Genomic DNA, 15,096 nt, shown 5'->3' with positions numbered 1-15,096 from the left:
CAGACCTCTCAGAACTTGCCACTTGTTTTGCAGAAGCAGCAAAAGCCTTTGGACTGACCATCAGCCTGCAAAAAACAGAAGTGATGCTCCAGCCTGCACCTGGCCTGTCACCTCCTGAGCCTCAGATCGAGATCGAGGGCACAAAACTGAACAACGTGGAGAGCTTCACATACCTGGGAAGCTGCCTGTCTTCAAACTGCAGCATGGACAAGGAAGTCTCCAAGAGGCTCGCAAAAGCAGGAACTTCGTTTGGCAGACTTTGGACACGTGTGTGGGGTGAACGAGGCATCAGGCTTTCTACCAAGCTGGCAGTCTACAAGGCAGTCGTCGTCACATCCCTGCTCTATGGCTGTGAGACATGGACGCTGTATAGGAGGCAAAACCGTGCACTTGACCAGTTCCACCTCCGCTGCCTGCGACGAATCATGGGAATTTCCTGGCAGGATAGAGTCTCAAACACTGAGGTGCCTCGCAGAGCCAAAATGTCTGGGATCGAGGCCCTCATCATGAAGGCCCAGCTCCGATGGGTCGGACATGTTGTCCGAATGGATGATACTCGTCTACCAAAGATGATCTTCTTCTCCGAGCTGGCTTCTGGAGCAAGGAGCATTGGAAGGCCCCTGAAGCGGTACAAAGACAGTCTGAAAACTTCCCTTGTTGCCTGTGGCATCTCAGCCCGTGACTGGCAGTCGCTTGCCTCTGACCGCACCGTCTGGCGCCCAGCTGTCCAAAGGGGTGCAAGACTGTTTGAGGAGAAGCGCCTCAGGAACTTGGACCAGAAGCGAAAAGCCCGCAAAGAGAGGATCACGGACCCTACTTCTGCTGTGGCATGCCCAACATGTGGCCGCGTCTGTGCGTCCGCCTTTGGGCTCCGCTCCCACCTCCGGCGTCACTGACGTCATTGTCGAACCCGACAGACTTCCATTATTATTATTACCAACCCTTGAATTACCATTTTGATTTTTTTTTAAACCAGCGGATGGGTGCGGGTGGGGGGGGGGGGTACGTGCCCCCCCCCCCCCCCCCAGTTACGCCACTGATTGGAGACCTATAGCGGGGGAGGGTGTAGGCGGGTTATCTCCCTCCCATGCGACGGAGCTTGTGTATATTCTGAACTGATAATCCGTTGCACAATGAATGAAATATACCTTACGTATACAGTACGGGCGATAGATAGTAAACACGTGATGTATGTATAGCATCAGTGCTGCCAGAGCCGGGGTGCGATTGTTTTGTTTTTTGTATTTGTCTTTGTTTTGTTTTGTTTTTTGTTTTTTTTCCTCCTGGTGCAAAATAAAAAAAAAATAAGAAGAAAAATTAAAAAAAGAACAATTATTTAGCGTCCGGCGTTGAGGTCGCTTGTTTTTTTGTTTTTTTGTTTTTAGGTTCTGAAGGGGGGTGCGTTCGCACCCAGCGCACCCCCCCTGGTGACGCCCATGATTATACTTTTGGCATTTAGTGAAAAAAGACATATAAAATGACATCTTTTACGCTAGACATTTTGAGTTTAGGAGGAATGATTTTGCTAAGAGTTAGTGCGAGTGATAGTATCATGGTATATCGTATAAAATATACCGCTATATGATATGGCTCAGTGACGTGCTTTCGTGCAAGGTTAATTGTCTTTTCTTATACGTGTACCATAATATTGCTAATGGCGGCGGGTCGTTCAATGGCCAGCTTTGTTTACCTGCTCGTGCGTACTCTATAGTATCAAATCTCTGTGGAGCGCTATTGACCGCAGAGAGTCACATGATGGGAGGTTACGTAAGGACAAGTAAGTCTGTGATACAGGTACGTACGTACAGTATGAAAGTGCCCATTGTTGTACCGCTATATGTGGCGAAATAGGGGGCCCCGCAGCTTGAAACTGTGCAAGTTTACAGAACGATTACACATCATAAAGTATTAAGTAGATCGAGCGAGTCCACAGGCCACTCCAAACTACACTTGACATGCTGTAAATAAACAATGATAACCATTACCGCCTTCTCATCATGCATCTTCATTCCCCACAGCTTCCGTCTTTTTCAAACATTGATTAAGTTCAATAGTATAGGCCTATAAAAATAATAATAATGGAGAGAATGTTATAAAGTGCTCACTCTACCTAGGCCTATAGTATTCCTATGTTATAATACACCCGATCAGAACGGAACATTACATTGCTTTTGATTGACTTTTAGACGACATCTGGTATACAGTATCTATCCATTTGTCTATGTAGGCCTACCCTAATACCTTTATATCAGTGGCGGATCCAGAGGGGGCGCACCGGGCTCTCGCTCCCTTCATTTTTTATTACAATAAAAGAAATAAAAAGAAAAAAGAATGAAAGGGAAACCCGGAAGTGCAATGGCATCAATCTTTTTTTGCGCCCCCCCCCCTTTTACGGATATCCTGGATCCGCCCCTGTATATCAAATCAAAGTTGAAAATGGTAGGCTCTATAAATATAATATTATAATTTCACTTCGTAGCTCCACGGCCACTTCGTCCTCAATTTATGATCATACTCGTGTTATCGTCATCTTTTGGCGTGTCATCTTTTCTTTTTTTTTTTCTTTTGGTGAACACTCATTCAAATCACGATCAGATGATTGTCGAATCGTGTGATGATGATGACGTAAAGACGATAATTCTTAAGCCTTTAGTATGTTTTTTTTCTATTATATTTCAGGGTGGGTATAGGCTCTACAGTAGAAAAAAAAAGTATAATAATTTTGTATTTTCCGGAAAAATAAGCAGAGCCTATATAAGATTGTTGATGTTGATGCCAGTAATTGCCAGCAGTTGCGCGCGGTGCGCCATCCCTTAATTTCCAAAGCAAAAAAATATGGCTACAAACGGCAATTTTGGGACTGTAAAATGTCACAATTTTAGAGCTCGCTCGCTCCGCTCGCTCGCATGTAATCGTTAAGCCATTCTCCCGATATTGCTGCCAGTATAATTTGTCGTTTCACACCGTCATTCCATAATCCATTTGTAGGGGGACAACCCCCTCCAACAACCCCCCCCCCCCCTTGCTCGTTTCGTTTGTTCGGGCTCGGTCGCGTTCATGACATCAGTGTAAGAATTATTACTAGAAGTTTATTTGAATTATACAATTTATAGGCAACTTGTTCAATAACAATTTACTTCAAAATGTACTGATACCTTAAACAAGTGGGACTGTTTGAAGTCGATAAAACACGCAAAATACCTGCATCAAATTGCACCATTTACAACATCAAAATGCAAAAAGTGCTCACCATGGGAGGGGGACACTCCCTCCCACATCCTCCCCCTCGCTCACTCCTCTCGCTCTTGCTCGGCCGCGTTCATGATATTCAGTGTAAATATTAAAACAGGAAGTTTATTTGGATGATACTATTTTATACGCAAATAATTGTTCGATATCAATCTACATCAAAATATACTGCTTTACTTTAAACAAGTGGGACTGTTTCAAGTCGATAAAACAAGTGGGACTGTTTCAAGTCGATAAAACAAGTGGGACTGTTTCAAGTCGATAAAACAAGCAAAACATGCATTAAATCCCCCTTGCTCTCTCCGCTTGCTCGGGCTCGGTCGCGTTCATGACATCAGTGTAAGAATCAATTCAAGAAGTTCATTGAAATGATATAGTTTATAGGGACATTGTTCAACAACATATTCCATCAAAATGTACTGCTAACTTAAACAAGTGGGACTGTTTCAAGTCGATAAAAACACGCAAAAAGCCTGCATCAAATCGCACCATTTACAACATCAAAATGCAAAAAATTCTCACAGTGGGAGGGGGGGGGGGGGACAACAGGCACTTCCACACCCTCCCCCCCCCTTGCTCGCTCCCTCGCATACTAACACCCCCCCCCCCCCCCCCCAAGATGAAATCCTAGCTACGCGGCCGGTGCCCTTTTCCCGCTTGGTTTCCCTCAAAAACAGTAAAAGTCTAGGAATTGAGAGCTTTCTATATTCCAAATGTCTGTCAAAAAAAAAAAAAAATCTCGTTACATTAGGGTCAAAACGCACCCAATTGAAAAAAAGCTGGTGACGCCCCTGTGTCATCAGTGACAAGTTGTCATATAGATGTGACAAGCAGTCACAAGCTACTGAAATCCTTGCATCTGATTGGCTGAGAGCAAATTTGTCATAAAAATGTGGCAGTTGTCACTGATGACAAGTCAGTTAATTTTATGAAACGGGCCCGGTCTTAAGAAAATCTGTCCTCATGCTCAGAATTGAAATAATTATCATATAATGGAATCACTATAAGACAACATCGCCCGGCGATGAAAATCGTAACTTTAAGCGAGAACATTGTTTTTAAAGAAATCTTTGCCAAACTTCTAATAACATAAAGAATGTCTTTAGGCCTGATAATGCACCCCTAATATACTTCACATAGCGAGGTTTTGAATACCATAGTATATAGAATTAATCATGCCAAGGAAATTTGAAACAAATTAGTGAATGAGAATGACCCTTATAAGTCTTGCTCGTGGGCCTTATATGACTCGGGGTGTTGCAGTCTTGAGATAACTTCGTATCATTACGTAATACTCACGACTGGAGACCCCATGGAAGACCATGTAGCTACGTAGTGCAGGTGTATCCATGCATCTTGTCGCATCGAAAATGAATTAAGCAAACAAACAAACATAACTGTAATACCTCTCCACATGAGGGCGAATACTTTCTGAGAGGAACTTCCCACTATATGCATTAAACACACACACACATACACACGTACACACACACACACACACACACACACACACACACACACACACACACACACACACACACAAATTAACCAAGGAGCCCGACCAGAAGCCTTGCGAAGCACGGCATCTACATCAGCGACAGGGCTGATATAGTTTGCACACAAGTAACAATTTTTACCGTCTATATTTTGAATTGCAAGAATGACCAATACAACTTGCAAAACTGTATATATTACATTTACTATATGATATTATCGTGACGTAAAGTCCCTCTACCCCTCGGCTAGGATAACAACACACACGCTTCTTTAAATTTTTTTAACGTTTATACGTTTTTGAAAAGTACATTGTATAGTGTTTTTGTCCCCGCCGAACGAGTTCGAGCAGGGGACTATGAAACGGGCTCCGTAAGTGTGTGTGTCCGTGTGTCCGTCCGTGTGTCCGTCCGTCCGTCCGTGTGTGCGTCCGTGTGTGATCAAAATCTTCAATTTGCTACTTCTCTGTCATTTATGAGCCAATTTTGATTCTGTTTGCTTTATATAATAGCACTATATGGGAGCTTTGAAACTTGTACACAAAATTTCAGTCGTGACCTTTGACCTTGACCTTTGACCTATATTGTACATTTTGCTACAAAATGCTACTCCTTCGCTATTTCTAACCCGATTTCGATTCCGTTTGCTTTATGTGATGGCACTAGGTGAGGGCTTCAAAACTTGTACACAGAATTTTGACCTTTGACTTCTTTGACCTTTGACCTTGATTTTTACCTGTATTGTACATTTTGCTACAAAATGCTACTCCTTCGCCATTTCTAACCCGAGTTTGATTCCGTTTGCTTTATGTGATGGCACTAGGTGAGGACTTCAAAACTTCTTCACAGAATTTTGACCTTTGACTTCTTTGACCTTTGACCTTGATTTTTGACCTATATTGTACGTTTTGCTACAAAATGCTACTCCTTTGCCATTTCTAACCCGATTTTGATTCCGTTTGCTTTATGTGATGGCACTAGGTGAGGGCTTCAAAATTTCTACACAGAATTTTGACCTATGACTTCTTTGACCTTTGACCTTGATTTTTGACCTGTATTGTACATTTTCCTACAAAATGCTACTCCTTCGCCATTTCTAACCCGATTTCGATTCCGTTTGCTTTATGTGATGGCACTAGGTGAGGGCTTCAAAACTTCTACACAGAATTTTGACCTTTGACTTCTTTGACCTTTGACCTTGATTTTTGACCTATATTGTACATTGGCTACAAAATGCTACTCCTTTGCCATTTCTAACCCGATTTCGATTCCGTTTGCTTTATGTGATGGCACTAGGTGAGGGCTTCAAAACTTCTACACAGAATTTTGACCTTTGACTTCTTTGACCTTTGACCTTGATTTTTGACCTATATTGTACATTGGCTACAAAATGCTACTCCTTCGCCATTTCTAACCCAATTTTGATTCCGTTTGCTTTATGTGATGGCACTAGGTGAGGGCTTCAAAATTTCTACACAGAATTTTGACCTATGACTTCTTTGACCTTTGACCTTGATTTTTGACCTGTATTGTACATTTTCCTACAAAATGCTACTCCTTCGCCATTTCTAACCCGATTTCGATTCCGTTTGCTTTATGTGATGGCACTAGGTGAGGGCTTCAAAACTTCTACGCAGAATTTTGACCTTTGACTTCTTTGACCTTTGACCTTGATTTTTGACCTATATTGTACATTGGCTACAAAATGGTACTCCTTTGCCATTTCTAACCCGATTTCGATTCCGTTTGCTTTATGTGATGGCACTAGGTGAGGGCTTCAAAACTTCTACACAGAATTTTGACCTTTGACTTCTTTGACCTTTGACCTTGATTTTTGACCTATATTGTACATTGGCTACAAAATGCTACTCCTTCGCCATTTCTAACCCAATTTTGATTCCGTTTGCTTTATGTGATGGCACTAGGTGAAGGCTTCAAAACTTCTACACAGAATTTTGACCTTTGACTTCTTGACCTTTGACCTTGATCTTTTTACCTATATTGTACATTTTGCTACTAAATGCTACTTCCGGCGGGGACATATATTACGCACCGCGTAATTTCTACTTTTCCTTGTGTTATTGTTGAAACCAAGAGTCATCATTTCAATATCAAGGGCTAATTGTTAATTGTACACATGTAAGATTATTGCCCATTGTACACTAATGTGTACAAATGTGTCCTTTAAGAGCAAAGAGCGTGAATGAGTTAACTATGTGTAAATCATATGTCAGTGTAATTTTACTTCTTCACAACTAAACCTCAGCACTTCAGTGGGATTTCTTGTATTCTACTCCGCAGCGTGTTTTGAGAAAATGAGAGATTTCTTATACTTTTTCACTTTATAAGATATTTGTAGGTAAGTAATGCTATATTTGGTATCATAGGCTCCTCAATTTAATGTCTAATGGACTTCATTGACTTCCATGTCTGTAATTAAAGGGGCAATCAAGCACAATTTTACTCTTCTCCATAGAACTCTTTAATATGACTTACTCTGATTGACTGACATTTGTTGCTCATTTCAGATATCTGTTTCTTGGTGATGCTGACTTCTTCTGTCTTTGTTGTGTCGGAGATTAAAAAGTGGGGTCATCGGCGGTTGCATCGGCGTCACATCGTCAAGCAACCGTGTGATTTTGAACTTGTTTGACCTGACGATGGTCTCATTGATACTTGGCAGCAATCTTGTGTGGTTTTGCAGTATTTCTGAGGCATTCAATCTGTCAAAAATCTTCATGCATGTACTGGTGGACATTTGTTTTGGTTTGGGTATACTCAGTGAAAGTCATTAATAAGTGAAGACTGTGGCCACTTGTCTTGACATAATGGAAGTGTTCCTGTTTGCACAAGGTTTTATATTTCAGTATTTCTCATGGTTCTTATAATGGGCATTTACGTTAAACAATTATGACTGATAATGGTTTATTTGATGATGAAGGTTGCCAGCAATGCATTTATATTGATTTAATTTCTTTGATCTGTAGCATTTGATTTGCATGTATTTGAAATTTTGCAATTGGTACATGAATGCCAGCTCTTTTATCTACACTCTTGCAGTCTTTCAGCAGTTACAGATTTGTATGATGTTAAGATGACAAGAGCAGTTTTAATGTGTAATGCTGCTTAAAGGGACGAAACAAATCATGCCCCTATGAACTTGAATTCATGTTAGTTATTTCCCTCCCCTCCCCAATTACATTTTCTGCTAGCATTGTTATTGATATATTTGCAAGTTATACAAGACTGGCTACTCAGAGGAATACCAATACCAATGTCAACCCATCATTCTCGGTCAAGACAATTTTTTTCTTTTAATAGCTGATGATGTTAGGGGAAGGGGTAAGGTTAACTGTGTGGATCATTGCCAATCATTCCAATGTCTAATCCACTCATAGTGTATTTGTCACATCCTCAGTCATCATGATGTCAAAATCATATCTTTGTATTTTAATATCTTTACTTTATGACATCATTACATCCCTATCACATCACCCACTCATCATCGACATCACATCCTCACATCATCTTCATGACATCATCAATCAACATTATATCATTGTGATGCACTATGACATCACTATCATCATCATTAGATTATCATGACAGAATTCTGATAGCTGAATTACATTCATTGATGTGAACAGGACCCACGAGGAGAACAGTGCAGAGATCACTGAAGTGGCTACCCTCTATGAATAAGACTAAATCATTCATCATCATCATCATCATCATGACATAATTCTGATACATGTACCTTCATTACATCATGGCATCATCCTCACATTATCTTGACATCATCACCAAACATTGTGACATCATCATGACACTATTGTGACATCACATCATTTTCCTATCATTCTTCATATCGTCCCTAAACCCTGACATCATCCCGCCGTCATCCTTACATCGTTTTCCTTTTACCCACCCAAATGAATAGCATTTTTAATGGAATAGAGATTTTATAGTCCCTATGCAAGAGGTAGACCCATTTTATCCTCTATGATATGAACAGGTGTAGCTCTGTAATAATATTTGATATCACCTTGCTCAGTAGAAATACTGTCTGTAGTGTTGTTTCTTCAGTATTCTGACTCTTTAAATTGCCGGAGGATACAATGTAAGTATCTCACAATACTGCTCCATTTTAACTGAATCAAATTTTATGATAAATTCATTTGATCACTGTGGTCCAACTGAAGTGTACTTACATTGTCAGATTACATGATATGATTTGGAGGACCCCAGACTGTAAACTAAACTGCCATGTGTAGCTTGTTTAAAATAGTATGGTTTACAATGGAAAGGCGGGATTTACATCCTGGTGCTGGGAAGAAAAATTCACCTTCCATTTTTCACATTTACTGTGATAACCCTGACACAGAATGAATAGTATTTTTCTCTCAGTTTTCTAGGGCTTTTCCATAGTTCAAAACAGTGATTTAGTCCACAATGTAAACAAAGTCCTTCATAGGCGTGTGACTTGTGTGTCTGTCTGCTTGTCAGTGTTGTTGAGTGTATGTGAATCTTTCTGTTGGATTCAGAAATTATTCGTATATTTACAAATTATTGTCTTCTTGTAAACTTTTTGTTTAATTACTTAGCAATGTACAATCCATACAGGAGTGCCTCTCTTGATCTTGTTTTCCAACTTATCTGAGATTCTAATGTTATAGATTTTCTGCAGCAAGTTTAATTGGGTAGTGGTATCTCTAGACTGACGAGTATCTGCGTAGTTCTATTTGTCTCAAAATTTAATTTTAAAGGGATGTTGACTTGAACCCTGTTTATATAAGCGATCAATGTGAAATATTTTTTTATTTACTTACGGCATTAACGATTGTTACTTTGACAAGAAAGACAGTGAACAAAGTTGTCTACAATATACACTGGAACTGGAAGTCATTGGCACATTCATATCTGTATGGTGATATTTTTGCTGCTGGCCACGTTGGGTACATGTGTTTTACACTCTACATCTTTATCAAAGTGGGACATGCAGAATATCGTGGTAACAGTTAACCCGTTGAGGACGAGTCCCGAGTATACTCGGGCAGGTGTCTATGGGAAATGTGTGTTGTAGCAAAATCAGCCCGTCCTCAACGGATTAAGCATTGATGTTCATAGGGCCTTGTATGTATTCTTGACTTTCAGACCCACCTTTTCTTTGACACAGTTGTAGTCTGTATCATGTTAACTCTGATTGTTTGCAGGTTGTTTTCACAGTGAAGTACACAGCATGATCCTGTATAGACAATTGACATGCAGTAGTCATACTCAGAGAATAGGACTACATTGAATGATACAATATTTTACATTGATTGTCTTTGTCCTGTAATGGCGACTGACAGTAGACTGGTGTAAGCCAAGTTTTCATGTTGACAAGAATCTGATTATGTGTTCAGTGCCTTCAAAGATCAGTGTACCACTCTCAAGTAAAATTTGTTTATGTCTGAAGGTGTTTCAAGTCTGGCTTGACAGAGTTTAGTGTCATAAGCAAATATCTGCCCTCTCTGATGGAAACAGGCTTACAGTATACAGCATAATGTCATAACAAGCATTGTACTTGCCATTTAAAATTAGCATTCATTGATTATTGTGAGACTGAAATAAAATGAATTTGAAAAATAAAAAAAAAAATCAAGATATGTGACAAGGCATGTACATTTCTGCCAATCACTCCATGTAGATTTGAGAAGATTGGAATTTGTGACTCTTTGAATGGCATTAACCCTATTTTAACTGGGCTCAGTATTTGAGACCAAGTTTTTACTGGGGGGGGGGGGTCAATTTGACCCCCCCCCCCCCCCTTCAGATCTCGGTCGCCGATCACGCGATCGCCGCAAAATTTTGCCTAAAAATAGAGCCGGATGTCAATTACAAGATTACATGGTCATACAATAGAAAAATATTGCCTTTCTATTTTTAATGAATTAATTATGCAAATTTATGCATGAAATCATATTTTCACCTATAACTCCATTAAAAAGACTGAAGGACTGCTAAATTTTTGTGTCAGAATTCCTCAAGACACATCAATTTTCTTGAAAAAAGCACAATCAAAATCAATTTTTTTTGTTTTTTATTGTTTTGTTAATTTCTTATGTTTTTATTGTTTTTTCGACCTTTTGTTTTCTATTGTTTTTTTGCCAAAATTTGTTGCAGGCACTTTTTCAGGCTTATCTACACTAGAATTGATTGATTTCAATTGTTAAAAGTTGAAATAATCTAATTTATATCAATTTAACCAAAAAACACAATTTGCATTGGATTTGCACACGATATCATGAATTTGAGCTGTTTTGGGGTTGACATGCATATGCAAAACATTACGTAACTTCAGAACGGTGTTCCCGGACATGGCAAATTTGGTCTCAAAATATGCGGGAGACTTTAATGAAAAAAGTCATGAAACGACGCATCAAAATTTTTGCGCATTGCGGAATCGTGGCGTGAAACGTCGAGGAGGGGTCAATTTGACCCCCCCCTGTTAAAATAGGGTTAAAGGGAACCCAAGCCCAAATAGCAATGTGGATTGAGTGAAAGCAGCAATATTAGTAGAACACATCAGTTAAAGTTTGAGGAAAATCGGACAATCGATGCAAAAGTTATGAATTGTTAAAGTTTTGGTGTTGGAACCGCTGGATGAATAGACTACTAGAGGTTATGATGTATGATTGGACAACAATATAAAGAAAATATAAAGAAAATTTCACAAAAATTAACTTTTCTAGCATTATGAAAGAGCACTTGACTAACCACTTTCAGAAAGCAGGGGGAGTAATTGCTGCCCTTAACATATGTCAGTATCAAGTTGATAGAATGTGATTTTCATGAAAAATGAATTTTTGTGGAATTTTCTTCAGTGTACAAGTATTGCCAAACAAGCCTCAACCACATGACATGTAAGAAATATTGAAGCATGGAGGTTGAAGGATCTGTCTGGATAGAACAGAAAGATCCCTTCTGAGATGAATCAAAGCTGCATTAATTACTTGGGACTGTTTAACGTGTAATATTTCAAATATTGACACATGGTGTCTGGATGTGCCCTGCCAACTAGTCCACTACATGTTAGATTGTAAGTGGATCAGTGCTGTAATTGTTGAAGTGCTGTGTGTCTTTTTTGAAAAGGCACTATGTACTGTAATTATTGGTTATCATATTATTATGTTTTATCTGTGAGTGTCTGAAGAAAATTTAGTGTTTCAATATCTCTCGTGATTCAACAGAAGAGATACGGGGGTTATTTCAGTGCATATTGTGATATACAATGCAACTTTTACAACATAAGCATAAAAGCTTTACCTGGTAATACATGTACTCAGTAATATTCTGTAATGTTCAGACCTTACTCAGTAAAAACTTTGAAAAAGCAATGCCATGTCAAAAATAATGCCTGCTGGCTCATCTGTTAAATTACTGTATACGCCGAATATTTTGCAAGGTTTTTATTTTTGCAAATTTCGCGAGACAGCTGCTCTTTGCGAAATTAAAAACACAAAAATATTGACCCTAATGCCAATATTCATTAATTCTTTCATTCTTTATTGGTCTATGTCAGACATAGAAATTTGGCTTCCATTGACATTACATTGTACTGAAATGAACACGACAATACAAACACATTTTGCATCACAATTACATAATTACGTCTATGATAAGCACAATGAATACAAACAACACCCTACAAATCTATTACACAATTATACATATACAATATATCATTGTATGAATGTGACATACGCATTGTCACATTTCTCCGTTCAGTAGAGGACTCCACGATGGCGAATTTAACCACTCGCGAAATTATTAGATGTCCCGATTCGCAAAAATTTAGACTCGCGAAATATATAGCGTATACAGTAGTTCAGCCTCTGAAATCTTATTACTCCTGGCCATAAGGGGGCGATACATGACAAGAAACAATTTACCCAAAGAACTGAGTGACCTTCAGATCTGTGACATCTCTTGGGTCTGTTGTGAGTGGAAAATACGGACTGATAACAAAGGGACTGTACCCAAACTACTGTGAAAGCAGTGTGGTTCAGAGCTCTGAGGGTTTTACACTGTAGTAGGTTGTGTGGAATGCACACAACAGCAGTGTGAGCTGTCTTGTTGAATAATGGCAAGCCAATTTGAATTTACAGTGTTATTTACAGTGACTTTGTATTTCCAGCATATGTCAGTTTTTTGCCCAGAATTGTTAATGACTGTGATTAAATTTCAGTCTTGTGATTGGTATGGCATGAATATCTTTCCCTGTTAACTTGGCATACAAAGTGAAAGGAGTGATTGAATGAATGAGTGGATGAATGATACACAAGATAAATTGATGATTGAAAAAGTGAGATAGTTACTACAATACTACGTACATCATACAGCTGTGTAAACAACTGAATGACACCATCCCACAAACTGTAAGTTTTCTATATACAATGTATTGTAAATTGTGCTACTGGACACAACCAGTTCATTGTAAATGGGCAAATTAGTTTACTGCTGCTCAGAAGAGTGTGCTAAAGGTGAATGACTGAAAAAGTTATAGAGATTTTTTCATACAAGATGCAGTGCAACATACTACTCGTGGAATAATAACAGTGATTAAAAGTATGGAGACCTAAGTGAACAAAGCATAAGAGCAATCATATGAAAAAACAAAAACAAAAACAAAACCAAAACACACACACAAAAAAAAAACTCGGCACATAACAGCATATATGTTCCTTTTCAATCCATGACTATGACTGTGATGAAATTAGTGTATAATACTTGCAAGCTTTATAACATGGATTTTAAGTTTGTATCCAACTTTACTCAATCTTGGCTGCTGAAAAAGTTTCAGCATGAATGAAAACTTATTGTTAATCAGTTGCAATGAATGAAAATAGTTCACCATATTCTACAAACTTTTATTGACACTATGACACTTAATATGTTTGCAGTGGTTCATTGACACTTTCACTAACCACCACACAACAGTTCTCTCATCTATTCAGTCATGAAGTTAATGACCATCTCCTAGTATACAGATATGAAATGCTCCTCAGGGTATTGTTGATATCATTACCACGAGGGATCTCGGCTCCATGCTATGACCCAAGGAACCTTAGAGGGGAATAATAGCAACAAACGCCTTGAAGAAAAGCAGTTCATATCTGTATTATAATAATGAATAAAATTGTATGAAAATTTAGTACATTGATGGCAGTAGCTCTAGCCAGTTCACACATCTGCACTGCCATTTCACATGCATTGCGATTGTATTGGACATCGGTCACCTCTCGCACCATTGAAGCCAAGTGCTTACTCTACGCGTACCCTGTGTGTTGCTACGAATTAAGAGGGCAGTTTAGTACTATGGGGCAGTTTGGGTTCTATGGGGCTACAGGAAATTGTTGAGTTTATGCCCCAAATTTTAACCAATCAGAATTGAGGATTCATCAAATGAGGTAAATAACTGGTTGTATAGTGAGAGTGGCAAATTTGTAACTGGTTGAAAACTCATCTCTTTCACCTCTCCCCATATTCACTCCTTATACTACCCTCATGATGTCTCTTGCTGTATACTATACCCTCTTCCATCATACTACCTCCCTCTCACACTACCTCTCTCAGATTTTCTTTTCAGAACAACCACATACACACGATAGACTGCAAATCTACAATATACCAGGTAGCTTCATATTATTTTTAACGACCAGCAGCAAATTGTTATTTATTGTGCAAAGTTGCATTACAGTTGTTTGAATTGTGTCAGCTTTATGTGTACTTTACTACATCACCTGTAATGTGTTGACCTTTTTGCTGCAAATTAGTCTCACCTCTGACCTCTAGTCCTATAATCACAGGCCAATATTTCACAATGAATAATTTGCATTGGGCCCTATTGTACTACGAGCAGTTGAATCAAAGCAAATTATACAAAAAAAAAAATTGTTTAAGGCCAACACATGTACAGTAGTTGCTGAATCAATCTTGACAATCATCAAATATTTGTTTGCTCTATACACAAGAAAACACCACTAAGTACCAGAGGAAAGACTTTGGACCTTTCGTAACATACTGGACTACAGGTGAAAAGAATGCTACTCTAATACAATTGTACTTGGAAACGCATTGCTTATTGTGCGATATGACTATTCATTGGTTCATTAATTTGATAAAAATGGCCTGCATAAACATCATAGGCAACTCTTTCCATGTACATGTATTTAGTAATGCAACTTCTATCTGATACACCTCTTGTACATTATTGAATGTAATCAAATCTACAAACTCTAGCACTGATATTAATGCTTAATGATAGACACACACATGAATTTTCCTAGCATTGGTGGGACAAGACGAAAAA

This window comes from Diadema antillarum, unplaced genomic scaffold, assembly GCF_040938485.1.
Source record: "Diadema antillarum isolate AM-2024a unplaced genomic scaffold, OU_Dant_1.0 seq00001083_RagTag, whole genome shotgun sequence".
Lineage (NCBI taxonomy): Eukaryota > Metazoa > Echinodermata > Echinoidea > Diadematoida > Diadematidae > Diadema > Diadema antillarum.
This window is presented reverse-complemented; position numbering follows the sequence as displayed.